This window comes from Pleurodeles waltl, chromosome 8 (assembly GCF_031143425.1).
Source record: "Pleurodeles waltl isolate 20211129_DDA chromosome 8, aPleWal1.hap1.20221129, whole genome shotgun sequence".
Classification (NCBI taxonomy): domain Eukaryota; kingdom Metazoa; phylum Chordata; class Amphibia; order Caudata; family Salamandridae; genus Pleurodeles; species Pleurodeles waltl.
This window is the reverse complement of record NC_090447.1, coordinates 1491077801-1491098516: the sequence shown is the minus strand read 5'-3', so window position 1 is coordinate 1491098516 and position 20716 is coordinate 1491077801. Positions and strand designations below refer to the sequence as shown.

The 20716-nt window shown below is 48.0% G+C and overlaps 1 protein-coding gene across 1 annotated transcript in view; it reads right to left on the bottom strand.

The window, feature by feature from the left end:
* The window catches only part of GTF2E1 (general transcription factor IIE subunit 1), a 212033-nt gene that overhangs the window by 44017 nt on the left and 147300 nt on the right, over nucleotides 1-20716 (bottom strand). The window lies entirely within an intron of this gene.

Sequence of the window (20716 nt, the reverse complement as noted above, 5' to 3'; positions counted from 1 at the left end):
GGATTTAATATTACTATTCTAGAAATGCCACTTTTAGAAAGTGAGCATTTCTTTGCACTTAAATCTTTCTGTGCCTTACAATCCACGTCTGGCTGGGCTTAGTTGACAGCTCCTTGTGCATTCACTCAGACACACCCCAAACACAGGGTACTCAGCCTCACTTGCATACATCTGCATTTTGAACGGGTCTTCCTGTGCTGGGAGGGTGGAGGGCCTGCCCACACACAAAGGACTGCCACACCCCCTACTGGGACCCTGGCAGACAGGATTGAACTGAAAGGGGACCTGGTGCATTTCTTAGCCACTCTTTGAAGTCACCCCCACTTCAAAGGCACAATTTAGTATAAAACAGGGCCTCTGCCCTACCTCATCAGACACTTGCTGGAGAAGAAACCTGAACCAGAAACTACATCCTGCCAAGAAGAACTGCCTGGCTGCTCAAAGGACTCAAAAAAACCAAGAAAGGGGGGCAAAAAATGGGATATTTGGAGACAGGGCTCCTGGTCCCGTGTGTGAAGCTCCCAGAACAGTACGAATCAAAAATTGCACACACGATTCCAAAAAGAGAGTTCCTTTTAGACCAAAAGGTTCTGCATACCAAGGGAAACAAATTTTTCTTTTGAAGCATGAGCCCTCACTCACCTACCGGTGACATGCTTCATCATAGGGCTGTGCTCCTCGTCAGGCTGGCGCTGCAATGCCTGACGGGCCCCACATGGGGGCTCTTTGCCGGAGATCTTTTGGAGGAAAATGTACAGCCGGTCAAAAAAATTATTCGAGGATTGGTATAGTAATGGTTAAAAATACCTAGAGGTAGGATATGATCATAAATTTTATTCAATATTGGTACCTCTGGCAAGATTAAAAACAATAGATAGGGATATAGTAAAATAAAGTCTACACTCCCCATAAAAAGAAGAATTTCTTATTACAGCTAATAACTCTCACATTGGGGAGTAGTAGGAACAAAACAAGTAAACACAGGATCCCCTGTGTTACTCTACATCATAGGTCAACATGTTTCTCGCTAATTTATAGTCAATAAATGATCTTACGCGATTCGTCAGGACCTTAAAGACGTACCTAATCCTTTAACTAGTTCCGGGGAACATCGTTGAAAGTAGGTCACCCAGCTAGGGCGGCTCCACCAACAAACCAGAGTGGATTGCTTCAAATAGATGCTCACCCCGATGAGGCCCTGCATTTAATTTTTGTGGGCTTTGTTCTCCCTAACATGGGAGGTCCAAGTGTTTAAAGGATTAGGTACGTCTTTAAGGTCCTGACGAATCGCGTAAGATCATTTATTGACTATAAATTAGCGAGAAACATGTTGACCTATGATGTAGAGTAAAGAGCCCCCATGTGGGGCCCGTCAGGCATTGCAGCGCCAGCCTGACGAGGAGCACAGCCCTATGATGAAGCATGTCACCGGTAGGTGAGTGAGGGCTCGTGCTTCAAAAGAAAAATTTGTTTCCCTTGGTATGCAGAACCTTTTGGTCTAAAAGGAACTCTCTTTTTGGAATCGTGTGTGCAATTTTTGATTCGTACTGCTCAAAGGACTCACCTGTCTGCTTTCTACAAAGGACTGCTGCCTTGCTGTTGTCCTGCTGCCTTGCTGAACTCTTGTCTGGCTGTAAAAGTGCTCTCCAAGGGCTTGGATAGAGCTTGCCTCCTGTTCCCTGAAGTCTCAGGACCAAAAAGACTTCTCTTTTTCATTTGAACTCTTCATGTGCCGAAAATTTCGACGCACAGCTTGCTCCGTGGCGAGAAAATCACCGTACGCCCATGCTGCTCGATGCAGCGCTTACCGGGAACCGGAACTTCGACTCGCGGCCTCGCATGGACAACGCCACCCGACTTCCAGAGAGGAAATCGACGCAACGCCTGCTGCGAGAAAGAAAATTCCACGCACAGCCTCACCGGAACGACGCGCAGCCGGAAAAGAAGCCGAAGAATCCACGCAGAGACCCTGGGACATCTGGTAATCCCGCGACCCATAGAAGGAGACGGTCCGCGTGGCGGAAAACGACGCACGTCTTCCCCAAGTGAAAAATAACGACGCAAGTCTGTGTGTGAAGGGGCACAACCGACGCACACACCATTTTTCCTCCCATAGAACGACACACGTCTCCCCGTGTGAAAAATAACGACGCAAAACTGTGTGTGAAAGGGTGTAACTGACGGACACACCACTTTTCCACGTATCTCCTCTTCTGCGGCCCTCTGCGGAGATTTTCCACTCCAAACCAGGTACTTTGTGCTTGAAAGAGACTTTACTTTTTAAAGACTTAAGACACTTCATATCACTTTTTAGTGATATCTTTACAAATTCATATTGCATCTTTGATCGTTTTGTCCTGCAAATACCCAGATAAATATTATATATTTTTCTAAACACTGTGTGGTGTATTTTTGTGGTGCTATATTGTGTTATTGTATGATTTATTGCACAAACGCTTTACACGTTGCCTTTTAAGTTAAGCATGACTGCTCACTGCCAAGCTACCAGGGGGTGGGCACAGGATAATTTGGATTGTGTGACTTACCCTGACTAGAGTGAGGGTTGTTTGGGCAGAGGGTAACCTGACTGCCAACCAAAAACCCCATTTCTTACACTTTTATAATAAAGATACTACTTGGACCTACACGAGACATCCAGGTACAGACAGCCCTAAAAAAAAATATATATATATATACACACACATGTATATATTTGTGTTGGGCACCTACTAGACAGAATTTAAACTGTCCTCATGTTAAAATGTATATTATTTCCTTGTTGTGACTGATCCAAAAGCAGTACTTCCTGCCTGATCTCATGTTATAACTGAGTGAGTTTTATGTGGCCCATGCTCATGTGAAGGTATGGGTTGCTCTTGTATTAGTCAAGTAAGAGGTGGTCTCACGATCTGTGAAAACATCCAATGGGCAACTCGGGAGCATATGGCAAACACGGACTGATCATTTGTCTGCTCCAACAATGCTTCAAAACTCTCACTGGGGTAGGACCTGAGGAGTCTGGTTTATGGCTTTCAAACAAGGACTCCGTGATAGAGGTGATGCCAAGGACTGCCTCACATAACATCACTCTACTTCATCCCTGGACTGTAGCTATTGCTCTGGCCACTGCAGCAGTGCTGCTAAATAATATGCTAGATGTCAGGGATACTGGACCCACCTCCTACTAAAGGTAGGTATGATCTGTGCAGATAATGCATACATCAGTAAGGTGAAACTCAACATCAGTAAAGGTCAACCACCAAGGAGCGGAGGTCTCTGAACAACTGTTACTTAGGAGACACAGGATTAGTAGTGAAGCATTTCAACAATCAAGGGAGAAACACCATTTTAAATATGGTAACTCGACCCATCGTAGAAAGGAGACACTTCCGAAAATCCAGTGATGCAGCAGTGATCACCATGGCTTCGATAATGTTCCCCGCAAAGGCCTCTTCCAGACACCTGAAGATGTGAACATCTCAATGCCTAGCGGTATGTAGTTCTACTTTAATTCAAGATTCATTACAGCGACAATAGGCGCCGCAGGGATTAAGAGGGCATAGATCTAACTTATATTTAATGATGACTGACCGTGAAATAGTGCTGAAGAAAGTCGGCATGTAAGGAAATAGAGCAGTATGAACAAAGTGTTTTTAGGTCGCAAACTGCCTGATTCACAGAATCGGGCAGTTTGCGACTGGGAAAAAGCATTTTATAATGTACAAAGCCCTATTTGCGATTCAGTATACTATTACTGAATCGCAAATAGGGTTTGCGACTCAGTTTTAGGAAGGAGCGTGTTTAGGGTGTCCCTTCCTAACACTGACTCATGTGTGAATGTTATGTGACAAAAACGTGGTCGCAAAACATTTGCATTTTACCACCAAATGGTAACCAATGTGCAAACGGGAAGAGGTCTCCAACATTATTTAAGAGCATACTGGCAGTTTTCCTATAAGGAAAACTGATGCATTTTAAAATAAATTGCTTTTCAATAAAGCAATTTATTTTAAAATGCATCAATCACAGCCATGGTGGTCTGCCCACCCCAGCAGGCCACTACCCCTTTGATTTTTGCGATTCAAAATTGTTCACAAAGCAAGACCTACCTCATGAATATTAATGAGGTATATCTATTTGCGACCCAACGCGACTTGCACAATCTATTAACCACACATTGGTACATGGGTGTTTGCGATTACAAAATAGCGAATTGTACAAATTTGCTATTTGGTAATCGCAAAGCCAAATCTATGCACAACTGGCCCATAGTGTGAAGAGCTCATATGTGAACGTGCCCTCCCGGTCTCTGGGACCAGGTCAGGGTTTAAGGTTTTCCAGTTGGTTAAAGGTTGATCTTTTGTTTTTTTGTGTTTTTACTGCAGGTTTGTGTGGTGCCACTGCTGATGAAAGCGTCACAAGATCTGTATGCTGACTTAAACTTTGATAACAATGGCTGGTAATGTGTCTACCAGCAAATACTGCATTTCTGGCACTCCTAGTGGCGTCAACCTGGTTAGGTTTTGCTTCTCGGTAGATGGACACTGTTTGCGTCATTTCCCAATTGTCATGTACAACAACTACTTATTTTGATACAATTTTTAAAGCTTATAATTCCCATGTCTACCAATCATGGCGTCCTGGAGCTAGGAAGCAAGCAGAGCATCACAAGAAAGCAGACTTGTGAGCAAACAAAAAGTCAGGTTTTTAAAGCTGTACAAAAAAAAAAATACCTCTGACGGATCTCAATTATAAAGAGAAGGAGTGCCATAATGTTGAGATCAAAACTGAAAAACTCCTTCCAGTTCTGGCTTAACAGTATCTTGTAATGGATAGCATGTTCTGGGAGGATGACCCAAGCACACTACCAGGACTATACTTAAATATCAACATAAAGTAACGGAGCACTCCATAAACCATTTCACATAATTAAACAGGAATATTTTCAAGTGCTTTAATTAAGTGTCAGTATTGGATCAGAAAGAACACAATCATATAATTTAGAAAGAGAGCATCATGTTGCTTGGAACTCAATTATACATTTGATATGATTAGTGAAGTGAACAATGATTTGTTATCCTGATATAAACAAAGACTGTAGTTTCTTAAACCATGTTCTTGGTTGAAGTATCAGCCGACACGTATTTCATCCCCAAAAATGAGACTTCTTCAGGGCAAAAGCCAGTACACAAACACGTATCTCAGGAAATAGGCGAGAAATATGTCCGGATAGTCTTTCACTAACACCCAAACTGAGGGTCAAAGCTGCTTCTGTCTGAGAAGGATGGAAAGATTTACGTGTTGACTCGAGAGGCTCGCTTTTGTTAGTTTTAATCCGTTTCAAATGTGTAAATTGTCAGTCAACGGCCTCAGTTAATTCTGTTCTATTGAAAGTCTTGGTGTGGTTCCTAGCGCGTATTAACGTAGAGCCGGCCGGTATAAGGTGCCCGATAAGTAAAGATTTACAAGAAGTTCACCCATTCCTGTCAAAAGCCACCAAGACCATCTGCGGAGTCCCCCAGGGATCCTCACTCAGCCCCACCCTCTTCAATGTCTACATGGCACCGCTCGCCAACATCGTCCGATCCCATGGCCTTAACATCATCTCCTATACGGACGACACCCAGCTCATCCTCTCTCTCATGAAGGACCCCGCAACCGCCAAGACCAACCTCCACAATGGACTTCACACCATCGCCAACTGGATGGAGGCAAGCCGCCTCAAACTGAACTCTGAGAAGACCGAGAACATCATCTTCGGCTCCAAAAGATCAGCATGGGATGACTCTTGGTGGCCTGCCACTCTGGGATCTGCCCCAATGCCCACCACACACGCACGCAACCTCGGCTTCATACTGGACTCATTGCTCTCTATGACCCAGCAAGTCAACGCCATCACATCCTCATGCTTTAACACCCTTTGCATGCTTCGCAAGACCTTCAGATGGATCCCCGTTGAAACCAGAAGAACGGTCAACCACGCCCTCGTTAGCAGCAGACTGGACTCAGCAACGCTCTCCTTGTGGGAACAACGGCCAAGCTCCAGAGGAAACTTCAGCACATCCAGAACGCCTCAGCAAGACTCATCCTCAACATCCCTCGCCACAAACACATCTCAGCCCACCTCAGAGACCTCCACTGGCTCCCCGTCAACAAAAGGATCATCTTCAAACTCCTGAGCCACACTGACAAGGCTCTCCACGACGCCGGGCCTGCCTACCTCAACAAGCATCTCAACTTCTACTTCCCAACACGCCACCTCCGCTCCGCCAACCTCGCCCTCGCATCCACCGGACCACAACCGGCGGCAGATCCTTCTCCCACCATGCCGCCAAAACCTGGAACTTCCTCCCCGTCAACCTATGGGCTGACCCAGGACCGCCTGACCTTCAGGAAGTGTCTCAAGACCTGGCTCCTCGAGCAGTAGCACCCTCCCCACCCCCCCCACCAGGAGCCTTGAGACCCTTCCGGGTGAGTAGCAAATTACTGATTGATTAACTGATTTCCGTGAGGCTCTATTCACCCTTTTTCGTGAGGCTGGGTCCACCCCCTTTCTCTCCACACCCTTCCATGAAGATCTTATCGATCCTTTTCTGAGTAGCTCTGTCCATCCGTTTCCGTGAGGCTCTGTCCATCCGTTTCCGTGAGGCTCTGTCCATCCGTTTCCGTGAGGCTCGGTCCATCCGTTTCCGTGAGGCTCGGTCCATCCGTTTCCGTGAGGCTCGGTCCATCCGTTTCCGTGAGGCTCGGTCCATCCGTTTCCGTGAGGCTCGGTCCATCCGTTTCCGTGAGGCTCGGTCCATCCGTTTCCGTGAGGCTCGGTCCATCCTTTTGAACCAGGCTCTGTCCATCCTTTTGAACCAGGCTCTGTCCATCCTTTTGAACCAGGCTCTGTCCATCCTTTTGAACCAGGCTCTGTCCATCCTTTTGAACCAGGCTCTGTCCACCCCTTTCCACCAGGCTCTGTCCACCCCTTTCCACCAGGCTCTGTCCACCCCTTTCCACCAGGCTCTGTCCACCCCTTTCCACCAGGCTCTGTCCACCCCTTTCCACCAGGCTCTGTCCACCCCTTTCCACCAGGCTCTGTCCACCCCTTTCCACGAGGCTCTGTCCACCCCTTTCCACGAGGCTCTTTCCACCCCTTTCCACGAGGCTCTCTCCAGGAAGCTCTGTCCACCCGTCTCCAGGAAGCTCTGTCCACCCGTCTCCAGGAAGCTCTGTCCACCCGTCTCCAGGAAGCTCTGTCCACCCGTCTCCAGGAAGCTCTGTCCACCCGTCTCCAGGAAGCTCTGTCCACCCGTCTCCAGGAAGCTCTGTCCACCCGTCTCCAGGAAGCTCTGTCCACCTGTCTCCAGGAAGCTCTGTCCACCCGTCCCCAGGAAGCTCTGTCCACCCGTCTCCAGGAAGCTCTGTCCACCCGTCTCCAGGAAGCTCTGTCGCTCTGTCCACCCGTCTCCAGGAAGCTCTGTCCACCCCTCTCCAGGAAGCTCTGTCCACCCCTCTCCAGGAAGCTCTGTCCACCCCTCTCCAGGAAGCTCTGTCCACCCCTCTCCAGGAAGCTCTGTCCACCCCTCTCCAGGAAGCTCTGTCCACCCCTCTCCAGGAAGCTCTGTCCACCCCTCTCCAGGAAGCTCTGTCCACCCCTCTCCAGGAAGCTCTGTCCACCCCTCTCCAGGAAGCTCTGTCCACCGGAGCTCTGTCCACCCCTTTCCATGAAGCTCTGCCCAAACCTTTCTATGACTACTGGGATGAACACCGAGGTCTGTAGATTAGTACTGTAAATAGCACTCTTGTGAAGAGGACATCAGAGTAGCGCTCAGACAGCTCATGGCATGGCCTGGACATTGAAGTCCTGAGAGTCTAACCTCTGCCTGATGGGCCAGTTGGCCGACGTGTGGAGAATGTGGTCTGGCAGGTGCTGTGGTTATTCAAACAAAACAGAAGCATTCATTACAAGGGAACCACAGTTCAGATTAGTTCAAATTTAAAACTTCGATTACGTACTGAAGTGGCATGAGCTGGTGCCAAACCCTTAAACAGTTGCCAAACAGATGCCAAAGTACTCCATGCAAATATGAAATAGTAAAGAATCTCTCAAACCGCAGCCCTTGCTTAAGTTGTCAAACTTAACTTGCTGGTCTGGCAGCTGTACGCGGCCAGAAGAACGAGTTACTTACCTTCGGTAACGACTTTTCTGGTGGATACATTAGCTACCTGTGGATTCCTCACCTCATGAATACTCCCATGGCGCCAGCATTCGACGGAAATCTTCTTACTAGTCTCTGCACGTCGACGAGGACGTCACTGTCGCCCACGCGACGCCGTCTGACGTCATACAGGCAATAAGAGGTCCTCGACGACGTGCGGACGTCAGTACCAATCATTTTTTACGTGCATGAGAACAACCAGGCAATGCAATGAAAGAGCAAGGCAACATCCATTATATTGCAAAAATACACCACATTGTATGAATAAGTGTAAATCTTTTTATGTACATATATATATATAAAACTCTCTCTTTTAAAATATATACACACACCAAGTATATACACAAAGATATATACATATATATATATATAAATATATTATATATACATCTATTGCACCCTCAAAGACCAAGAGGAGCGCACTCAAGGATTACTTGGTAAGACCAGAAAGGCAACGGGGAGGCGGGTGGGACCGTGAGGAATCCACAGGTAGCTAATGTATCCACCAGAAAAGTCGTTACCGAAGGTAAGTAACTCGTTCTTCTGATGGATACAACTACCTGTGGATTCCTCACCTCATGAATAGAGTCCCAAAGCAGTACCACGCCCGGCGGTGGGTGCCTAAATGGTCAAACCAAGAAATCCTGCAGCACTGACCGTGCAAAATGGCCGTCCCTTCTAACCTCAGAATCCAAACAGTAATGTTTTGCAAAAGTGTGAAGGGACGACCAAGTTGCGGCCTTGCAGATGTCGACCACAGGAACACCTCTGGCCAAGGCCGAAGTGGCCGACTTAGCTCTGGTGGAATGAGCTCTAATGCCCTCAGGAGGATCCTTCTTTGCCAAAGAGTAACATATTTTAATGCAAAGAACAACCCACCTGGATAGTGTTCTCTTGTGGACTGCCTTTCCTCTCCTCTTGCCCACGTATCCAATAAACAGCTGATCCTCCAGCCTGAAATCCTTTGTTCTATCGATAAAGAAGCTCAACGCTCTCTTTGGGTCCAGACGGTGCAGTCTTTCTTCCTCTTTGGAAGGATGAGGCGGAGGATAGAACGTGGACAAAGTAATTGCCTGAGCCAAATGGAAGGGTGAAACAACCTTCGGGAGGAAAGCAGCCTTGGTCCTCAACACCACCTTATCCCCATAAAAAGTTGTATAAGGGGGTTTTACTGATAAGGCCTGCAACTCACTCACTCTCCTTGCTGATGTTATAGCTATCAGGAAGACTGTTTTTAAAACCAAATACCTCAAGGGGCAAGAATGCATAGGTTCAAAAGGGGACCCCATAAGGAAAGTCAGGACTAAGGACAAATCCCATTGCGGCATAACGAATGGCTTTGGAGGATATTGATTTAGAAGACCTTTCAAGAATCTGATAACAATAGGGGATTTAAATAAAGATGGTTGGTCTGGAAGACATAAGAAGGCTGACAAGGCCGATAAATAACCTTTAATGGTAGCCACTGCACAACCTTTCTGCGCCAGAGATAGAGCAAAAGACAAAACGTCCGATAGATGAGCATGCAAAGGATCAATCTGCCTCTCTCCACACCACGCAACAAATTTAGACCACCTATTAGCGTAGATAGATTTAGTGGAGTGTCGCCTGGCCGCTAATATAACATCCACTACCTCAGGCGGGAGAGAGAAGGAACTCAGGTTGCCCCGTTCAATCTCCAGGCATGTAGGTGCAGACTCTGGAGGTTGGGGTGTAGAACCTGCCCCTGCGACTGCGAGAGGAGGTCTGCCCTGAAAGGGAGACGGAGCGGCGGGCACATTGAGAGTTGGAGAAGGTCGGAGTACCACACCCTCCTTGGCCAATCCGGAGCTATTAAGATTACTAGAGCCCGGTCTTGGCGAATCTTCCTCAATACTCGAGGAATCAAGGGTATGGGAGGAAACGCGTAAAGCAACTGGCCGCACCAGGTCATTTGAAACGCGTCCCCCAACGCTTCCTGCATCGGATACTGAAGGCTGCAGAACAACGGACAATGCGCGTTCTCTCGAGTGGCGAACAGATCTACCCGAGGAAACCCCCACCTCTGGAAGATTAAACGGACTTGATCTGGATGGAGACGCCACTCGTGGTCTGCCGAGAAGTGGCGACTGAGACTGTCCGCACGCACGTTCAAAACTCCGGCCAGATGGTTTGCTATCAAGCAAATCCGATGGTCCTTTGCCCAGGACCATAGTCGAAGAGCTTCTCTGCAGAGAAGGTACGACCCCACTCCTCCCTGCTTGTTTATGTACCACATCGTGGTAGTATTGTCCGTTAGGACCTGTACCAACTGACCACGAAGGGAAGGGAGGAAGGCCTTGAGAGCCAGACGTACAGCCCGTAATTCTAACAGATTGATGTGAAAAATCTGTTCCTCTGGAGACCAACGACCTTTGATCTCCAGATCCCCCAGATGAGCTCCCCACCCTAGAGTGGAAGCATCCGTTATGACTGTGGCCACTGGTGGCGACTGCTGGAACGGCTTTCCTTGCGAAAGATTGTTGCTTACAATCCACCACTTCAAATCCACAGCAGCATCTCTGGAGATCTTGACAGTACCCTCTAGATCCCCTCTGTGTTGAGACCACTGCCTTCGGAGGCACCACTGAAGAGCCCTCATGTGCCAGCGAGCATGCGTGACCAACAGAATGCAGGAGGCAAAAAGACCGAGCAGACGAAGGACCTTGAGGACTGGAACTACCGCTCCATTTCGAAACATTGGAACCAAATCCTGAATATCTTGAATCCGCTGAGGCGGAGGAAAGGCCCGACCCAATGTTGTATCCAGTACTGCCCCTATGAACAGGAGGCGCTGAGAGGGCTCTAGGTGAGATTTGGGCTCGTTCACCGAAAAACCCAGGTCGAACAACAACTGGGTTGTTGACTGCAGATGACGCAACACAAGCTCCGGGGACTTGGCTTTGATCAACCAGTCGTCCAAGTAAGGGAATACTGCTATCCCCTTCCTTCTGAGCTCAGCCGCAACCACCGACATCACCTTCGTGAAGACTCGAGGTGCTGAAGTAAGACCAAACGGAAGGACCGCAAACTGATAGTGTTGCGATCCCACCACAAACCGGAGATACTTCCTGTGTGACTTGAGTATCGGGATATGAAAGTAAGCATCCTGCAAGTCGACAGACACCATCCAGTCTTCCATGTTCAACGCCAAAAGCACCTGTGCTAGGGTCAGCATCTTGAACTTTTCCTGCTTGAGGAACCAATTCAAGATCCTCAGGTCCAGAATTGGTCTCAAACGACCATCCTTCTTGGGAATCAGGAAATACCTTGAGTAAACTCCTTGACCCCTTTCCTGCTCCGGGACCAACTCCACCGCGCCCTTTAAAAGGAGGACTTCTACCTCCTGTTCTAGCAACAGGAGGTGTTCTTGTGAACAATACGAAGGGCGGGGCGGGATGAGGGGCGGAAACTCCCGAAAAGGAAGGGTGTAGCCTTTTCCCACAACACTGAGAACCCAATTGTCCGACGTAACAGTCTCCCATTTGGTGAGAAAATGCTGTAATCTTCCCCCTACAGGAGAGGCGTGAGTTGAAAATGGTGGAAGCCTAAGGCTGCTTCCCCTGCTGCACCCCGCCAGAGGATGAGGAAGAGGCAGAGTGCTGCTGAGAGGCTCCTCTGGTGCGGACCCTACCTCTCCCCCTAAAAGATCTATAGGGATGGGAAGAGGCAGGTTGCTGATATCTTCCCCGAAAGGAAGAGCCACGCCCAAATCCACAAAACCTCCGGAAAAATCTGGAAGAGGCCGTGGAAGAAGGAGCTTGGAGCCCTAACGACTTAGCCGTGGCCCTGCTTTCCTTAAAACGTTCCAAGGCCGAATCAGCCTTAGCCCCAAACAGTTTGTCCCCATCAAACGGGAGATCCAACAATGTGGACTGTACATCAGCCGAAAAGCCCGAGTTACGGAGCCAGGCCTGTCTCCTTGCCACCACAGTTGTGCCCATTGCTCTGGCTACCGAGTCGGTGGTATCCAGTCCCGTCTGGATAATTTGGGTCGCAGCAGCCTGGGCATTTGAGACAAGATCCAAAAGACCCTGGGGAAGCTCTGTAAACGAAGAGGAGATGTCATCCATCAGAGCATGAATATACCTCCCCAGGATACAGGTTGCATTGGTGGCTTTTAACGCCAGACTGCAGGACGAAAAAATCTTCTTCGACTGCGCCTCTAGCTTCTTTGAATCTCTGTCCCCAGGCACCGTCGGAAAAGAACCAGGCGCTGACTTGGACGAACAGGAGGCCTGCACCACCAAGCTCTCCGGCGTAGGGTGCCTGGACAGAAAACCAGGGTCAGTTGGAGCCGCCCGATACCTCCTGGCCGCGGCTCTGTGAACTGCTGGGGAAGATGCCGGCCTCTTCCACACCTCTAAAACCGGATCCAGCAGAGCGTCATTAAAAGGTAACAGAGGCTCCGCCGCGGCTGAGGCCGGATGTAACACCTCTGTCAAAAGGTTTTGTTTCGCCTCCACCACCGGCAAAGGCAGGTCCAAAAAACTAGCTGCCTTCCGTACCACTGCATGAAAGGAAGCAGCCTCCTCAGTATATTCCCCCGGGGACGAAAGGTCCCACTCAGGGGAAGTGTCCAGCCCACTGGCCGACTCCAGTCCACGCAGCCCATCACCCGAGTCCTCTAGCTCTCCTTCCTCTAGGGCTCGTTGGTACTCCTGCTCTTCTAGTACCCGGAGAGCACGTCTCCTTGAATGCAGTCGTTGCTCAATCCGCGGAGTCGACAATGCCTCCGCCGAAGTCGGAGATCGGCGCCGATCTTCCGAAGCCACCGACGCCGCATCCGGCGCCACAGGTAACTTCGGCGCCGACTGAAGAGCAGTTGAAACGGATGGACCCACCGGAGTCACAGGCCGAAATCTCGACGTCGACGGGATGGAAATCCCTGGGGCCAATCCTTCCGAAGCCACCGGAGCGGCCACCGGCGCCGACACTGGCGCCGAGCCCACGTTCCCAAACGGGAGAAAGGGCATAAAGGGTGCCGGCCGAAGAGGCGCAGGATCACCCAAAGAAAAGGCCAAAGGCCCAGCCGGAGCACCCCCTGGAGCCATCTGTTGGAAGATGGCATACATCGCATTCAAGAATGCGGAACTATCGGCTCCAGGGGTGGGAAAAGCCGGATACTGGGGTGCCTGTCTCGGAGGCGACCCCGACGCCGGCCTAGGCGTCTGCGCCGGAGAAAACACTTGAGGCTCCAATACCTCAATCACCGACGCCTGTCCAGGTGAAGTTGGAGACGCCGGAGAAGGCAACGGCGTCGAAGGATGCGGCGTAACCGTGGGGCTGACCTCCCATGTTCTTCGGCGCCGATCCGGAGACCTGGAACGAGCCTCCCTTGAATGACGCCGAGATTCTCTACGGCGCCGGGAGTCTCGATGACGCCGATGTCTTGGAGAAGACTTCTTGTGATGCTTCTCCTTTGACTTGGCCATAAACAGCTTCGCCTCACGTTCTTTAAGAGCCTTTGGATTCATGTGCTGACATGAATCACAAGTCGAGACGTCGTGGTCGGAGCTCAAACACCAAAGGCAATCGGAATGAGGATCCGTCACCGACATCTTGCCTCCACACTCACGACAAGGCTTAAATCCAGACTTTCTCTGCGACATTATTTCCACAGCGAAAGACTACGCAGCAAGATATACACTGTAACCGCAAGAGTAACAGTTGCTCCCTCGAAGATAACCGTTTCGAATGCACGGAAAAAAGGGAACGGACGTCCGCACGTCGTCGAGGACCTCTTATTGCCTGTATGACGTCAGACGGCGTCGCGTGGGCGACAGTGACGTCCTCGTCGACGTGCAGAGACTAGTAAGAAGATTTCCGTCGAATGCTGGCGCCATGGGAGTATTCATGAGGTGAGGAATCCACAGGTAGTTGTATCCATCAGAATCTGATTGAGAGCATCCGGGTTACCATTTATCTTGGGCAGGACTAAAGTGTCACTGGCACATGTATAAAAACAAATCTTAACAACTGAATAATGTAATAAACGGATTGCCAAGGGCATTGAGAAGGACCACCGATAAGATGGCCAAGCCAAAAAGTTAAAGGTCAAAGTGTGTGGGCCTGAAGGGTGTCAACATACTCTCCGCTTGCCCAGCTCAGGAAGGCAAGACAGCAAAAGAAGGCACTACCCACAAGAGTAGAGGACCACTTAGACTACACCCTGCTGATGGAAGGAATAAATGTCAACTCGGTCTAGGAGGGTTGCTGATGCATGGGCACGGGCTAGGAAACAGAAGGACGCTTGCTCTGGGTTCTATTAAGCGACAACTTTCTTAGAAAAACAATAGTAATAATGTGTTTTAATATAAGGCTGAATAGAACACGTCTGTTTTTCAAGTGCTGCTAAAACTGTACGTTACTAGGACCAAATGTAATGGTACACAATTTATCAACCGCAGTAGGATGGAAGGCTAAGTCAGCCAGCTCGGATTCATACTCATTGTCTAGCTCAAAGAAGATGTCAACAGCAAGTGCTTAGATATCTGAGCCCTTCTGGTGGCTTACAAGTCTTTCTTTGGACCAGCTGTGAAGGAGGGCACCAAGAAACAGAATAGGAGTCTTGTAGGAGTCTCTAAACGTCCAGATCTTATTTTACCTCTAATGGTTGCGATCAAATGCACTGGAATGAGGGTATGATTTGTTCTAAATGTCCAAGTGCAAAGCACTGAGTGTACAAATGTTCCAGGGCATCTGGCGAGCGAGCGTACTTGTAAATACCACTTTACCAACTGAAGTGCATAAAAAACACTCAGAACAACAGACAGGGGAAATGTTGGCCACGAAAGGCGTGCGTTTGAGCGCATGGCAGAAACGATCACAGAAGTGGACGCTAAGTTGCATTTGGAGCTCTGTGTATGCAGGATGAGCAGTGATCGAGCACACTGGACACAATAAACTAGAGGGGAGAACAGTAAACATTCTGAAGGGTCCATCTAAGACCAGTAGGCTAAATAGAATGCAATGATACACATGGACTAGGGAGGGCCACTCCCTTGCCAAAGGTTGGCTATTTGATCACAGTTTAAGACTAACATTGGCACTGTCAGTACAGGGATGTGGAATTCCTATCGCCCGATGCCCAGGACATCTTGTTTGGGGTCAAGGGCAACAAGTTTTTATGTTTCCTTTGTCCTTGGGACAAGTAGGCCCAACCCCCTGCAGCACAAACCCATTGGCTGCCTGTTTACAGAGAGTTGAACTCTCTGCAGTTGAGGTAATGTGTTTCCAAAAGATAATGCTGTTCCAACTTGTATTTATGGTTCATTATTTGAAAGCCTTCATTATTAGGGTGCGTGCTGTAAATAAATGTTTTAAGGTCACACTTCACTACTGACGTTGGTTCCAGTACAAAAAAAAAAAACGTGTACACACATGTTTGAAAAGTTTAGGCTAAGAGGCTAAGTATAATGCTCCCAGAATGCTCTCTGATTATATGCAAATGAAGTGTCATTTAGTAAAATGTGTTGATGCATGCTAGTATTTCCCAAAAATATTTCTAATGGAAAATCAGTGTAACCATTTTCAACACGATTATGGGAAGCATGAAAATAAACAAACACTGACAAAGCCAACTGATCTGACATTTTTATAAGTCTTTTAGTTTCATCAATGCGTGTCTTGTTTTGACATGGCTTTTGTAACACTTTATTGTTGTGGGAGCTACCAGGCCCTCAACATTGTAACAAACATTGGCAAAACCCCCCCAAAAGGTTTTTGAACTCTTAAAGCACACGCTGCCACCAGCAGCATAACAAAGGCCCCGCAGCCGCCCTCCAGGGGGCCCCGTCAGCACAGCACCTGCCCTGAGTGAGTCTGGAGAGGGTGCTCCTCCATGTTCTTTGCAAAGGGGCACCCTCCAGTTTCGTTACGTCACTGATTGCCACTGTAGTTCCTGACACTGAACAAAACTACTTTGTGTGGCAATATGCTCCTTGTGGAAGAGCAGAATGCGATCACTCACAGTAAAGCCAGCCGAAAGAGAGAGAAATAGAAGTTTAATAAAAACAAAATGTCTTTGTTAACACCAGACCTAATTAGGGACCAAGACCCACATGTAGGTAGCTTTTTGCATGTCGCAAACAGCGACTTTCGCTGTTTGCGACGTGCAAAAAGCACATTGCGCTGCACAAACCCAGTTTTGCGATTCAGTAACCTGGTTACCGAATCACAAAACGGGTTTGCGACTCGCAATTAGTAAGGGGTGTTCCCTTCCTAATTGCAACTCGCAGTGCAATGTAGGATTGTTTTGTGACCGCGAACGCGGGCGCAAACCAATCGCAGTTTGCACCCATTTCAAATGGGTGCTAACACTTTCGCAAAAGGGAAGGGATCCCCATGGAACCCCTTTCCCATTGTGAATGTCACTGTAAACATTCTTTCAGAGCAAGCAGTGGTCCTGTGGACCACTGCCTGCTCTGAAAAAATGAAACGAAAACGTTTCATTTTTCGTTTTTGTTATGCATCTCGTTTTCCTTTAAGGAAAACGGGCTGCATTACAAAAAAAAAACTGCTTTATTGAAAAGCAGTCACAGACATGGTGGTCTGCTGTCTCCAGCAGGCCACCATTCGTGAGGGGGTCGCAAATTGCGACCCACCTCATGATTATTCATGATGTGGGCATTTGCGAAGCCCTTGCGAATCACAGATCCTACATTCGGATTTGCAACTCGCAATTTGCAGGTCACAAATCTGAACCTACCTACTTGTGGCCCCAAATTCTTAAAGAAAGTCACAAAAGTGCACCCATGGTATATGTCGTACCCCTATAAAATATTTGTGAACTGTATTTTAGCGTGGGTAAATACGATGTGTAGATTTGCTCATGTGAAAATCTATTGAGCATTTGCAAGTTCATTTTCCCTCCAGCCACTTTCTTCCCAACCCTGGAAGAAGTTCTAATTCTGCCATTGTCAGGAGTAAATGTCCAACCTTTCTTATTATGGGAAAATATTAGAGAGAAGCTGGTAAAAATCTTTAAAATATGCAGGTTAGTAGGTTTGCAGACTCAAAGGCATTCCAGCCCTGGAACTATTGCTTACTGCTTCCTCCAGCCCCAGTATGCAGATCTGCAGAAAGGTGGCAAAATAAGGAAATTGCTACAGTAGGGATTGAAACTCCAAGTATTCAAGCCCTACTATGGTAGCAGCCCTGGCATAATCAGAGAGGCTATTAATTGCTGCCATAATTTGTCGCCACACTACATGGCACCAAAGGGACAAGTAGATCTTTTTATAGGACAAGTAGATTTGAGAAGCAACCTGTCCCCTGGACAAGTAGATATTTTAATAAATTCCACACCCCTGCAGTAGGTCTGATATTGAAGGGACAGTAATGTGAAGCGTTACAAGCAGATAGCATGGGTATGGATTGGCATTGGTGGGGCAGTAAAGAACTGAAGAATAATATTGGTGAAAGTTAAAAGGACCAGATGACAAGCCAGACCTAAACATCCATGTAGGTTAATTACTGCCCTCTGTTCTCATTTGTGGTGCTGCCAGAGAAAACCTCCACACATTACCTAGTTATGTAAGACCCTTTAATAGCATTACAGTGTCACGTGTGTTCCCCTGAAGGTTCAAGCTCTGGTAATTGGATAAATAAATAAAATGATCACAGCTGTGCGAAGGGAAAGCACTTTTATTGGGTAAGCCCACAACCTCTGCCCAATCGAAACATGTTCTCCTGGCTCCCTACATGTGGGAGGAGCCAAAGCCCCTCTCCAAGTCATTCTCAGGTAATCGTCTGAGGACAGCTGCTGTCAAGCCAGACCATAAAAAGGGGTTCAGTTGGCAGGAAACAAGGCCTGGCTGCAACCCCAGTGTGCACACACAGAGGCCCCCAAATCCCTCAAGACACCCTTTCTCATCAAATCTAGGATAGTGCCAAATAAAATGTAAGATTAACTGAGGTACTTCGCTCTACTCAACTTCTGGAGCAGGCGAGAAGGCTTTAGAAATCTATCAAAAGATTCTACAGCTTCAACTACCTATAAAAGTGGATGCGTTTGTAAAAGTGCCTTGAAGTTTGCAGAGGTGACATACTTGAGGTGCTTGTATAGAGCAATGGCACAGGCAAGCTCTCAAAGATGGAAAACTACTGGACACAGTGAATAGGGGCAGGGCGGAGATTAAAATGTTGACTTCTCGCTGAGGGATTTAGCCTACACACTGTCCACCTGCGGATGTGCCCGAGGGCTTGTATGTTGGCCAAAAGCATGAACGTAAACTTTCAGAGTTGGACGATCTTCAAAATACTAAACTCCTTTACTCAAATACTCAACTGGAAAATGTTCTGAGCAATAGATTCTTCGAGCGAGGAGCTGGCTAGTGGCAAGGGCAGGTGGCTTGGTTAACATTTTTACAATGGAATAGAGCAATAGAAGAAAAGTAGACCTGTCCATAGTTGCAGCAGTACAGCTTGTACCTGAACTGGTAAGCACTATGCCACTACCCAAAGAGACGAATAGTAGAAGGTTTCTGTGAGGGTTGGCACAGTAGTTACAGAAACTACCCTACCAGGCCAAGGTCATGTAGATGTTTGCCAACATGGCAAGGGTGTGCACCACTGTATGAAGACAAAAATGGTTAGACCACCAGAAGAAAAACTCTCTGTATAGCTAGAAGTGGTTTGCTTAAGGCCTGGAGCTCGTATTCCACATATGCATGTTAATATTGGAATAGTTGATGTTGATGCACCCAACAATACATTCACACATAAGAACGAAGTCGCATCACCACTATTAGATTTCCCATCCGTGAACTTTCTATCAACCCCGGGAAGGCGATACATGGTCAAGCATGCCCTTATTACTTCATGACAACTGTTTGCATGCTTAACCAAGAAAGGAATGTTTTAATTATTTTATAGCACCCATAGAAATGTATAAAACGCCACTCCAAACTGATGTACATTAAGAGACAGCTCTCAGACCCCAGTTCTGTAACTGCTCTCCCGGCTGTAATGTTTTATTAAATGAACTGTTCCTGTTTTGCCAAACACCTCTTGTTTTCTGTTTTTTTAAGATAAATTCACATTCGAGCAACATGTAGCGACGAGGTCCTTTTCTTTCAATTTAATCAAACTGGATATTACAATCACTTGCATCATCTGTTGTGCAAAAAGCCCTCTTCTAGGCATCACAAAGCACCTTTTCACAAGGAAGGTGCATTATGATCAGGCCAATAGAGTCTGTGCATCAAGTGCTGTTTTGTACACGAGGGGAGAGGAGCTGTAATCTAGAGTGTAAGAAGAGGGAGCGACAATAGGAAGATACAAGGCTTGGAAGAAATGAACAGGTGGGGAGAGCATGGGGGGGGGGACAAAGGAAGGGTGAAGAACGGGTTAGGAACAAACAGTGGGTGTGAAAATCAAGAGAACAAGAATGAGAAAGGCAGGGGGTGTGGAGCAGGGAGTCTTGTTTGTCACTCAGGCTGTCAGTAAGAAACCTTTCTGTTCAGCAATAATTGCGGCAAAGGGAGGAGTGTGTTAAGTGCACAAGACTGAACACCTTCCAGTTTTAAAAGCTTTGATATAACAGATGAAGCAGAAGAAATAATGGGTTCCTTGACGGCTGTGCTGTGTAAACTACAGAGAGCTGGGCCCAGGCACTACCTACCTGTGCCCTCCCAAAGCAGGGCCTGCAGACAGGGGAAGGTTTAGCACGGGATGGGGTGAGGTAGTGCTTTACAGACCTGCCAGGTGAGGGATACATACCCATGCTGCATAGAGGGCACAAGTCTCTGTCAGACATCAGGCATCTCTGAGGGCTCTGGTGCCACTGTGGTAAACATTCCCGTGCCCACTCAAGCAGGCAGGGCAAGATTTACCACTGGTTCTGGTGGTGTAGTGCTTCTCAGGGGGCTGCTCGAAGCACTAGGACTTTGCATGATAGATGCACAACACACATGCTGCATGAGGGCACACGTGTCTGTCAGACAACAGGGATCTCCGAGGGCTCTGGTGCCACAGTGGTAAACATTCCCGTGCCCACTCAAGCAAGCAGGGCAAGGTTTACCACTGCATCTGGCGGTGCAGTGCTTTTCAGAGGGCTGCTCGAAGCACTAGGACTGCACATGATGGATATACACACGATGCATGCAGGGAACCAGCCTCTGTCAGAGAGCAGGGATCTCAGAGGGCTCTGGTGCCATTGTGGTAAACATTATTGTGCCCACTCAAGCAAGCAGGGCAAGGTTTACCACTGCATCTGGTGGTGTAGTGCCTCCTAGAGGGCTGCTCGAAGCACTATGACTGCACATGATAGATGCACATACACATGCTTCATGCAGAGCACAGACCTCTGTTAGACATCAGGGATATCAGAGGGCGCTGGTGCCACAGTGGTAAACATTCCTGTGCCCAGTCAAGCAGGCAGGGCAAAGTTTAGCACTGGTTCTAGTGGTGTAGTGCTTCTCATAGGGGTGCTCGAAGCACTAGGACTGCACATGATGGATATACACACACATGCTGCATGCAGGGCA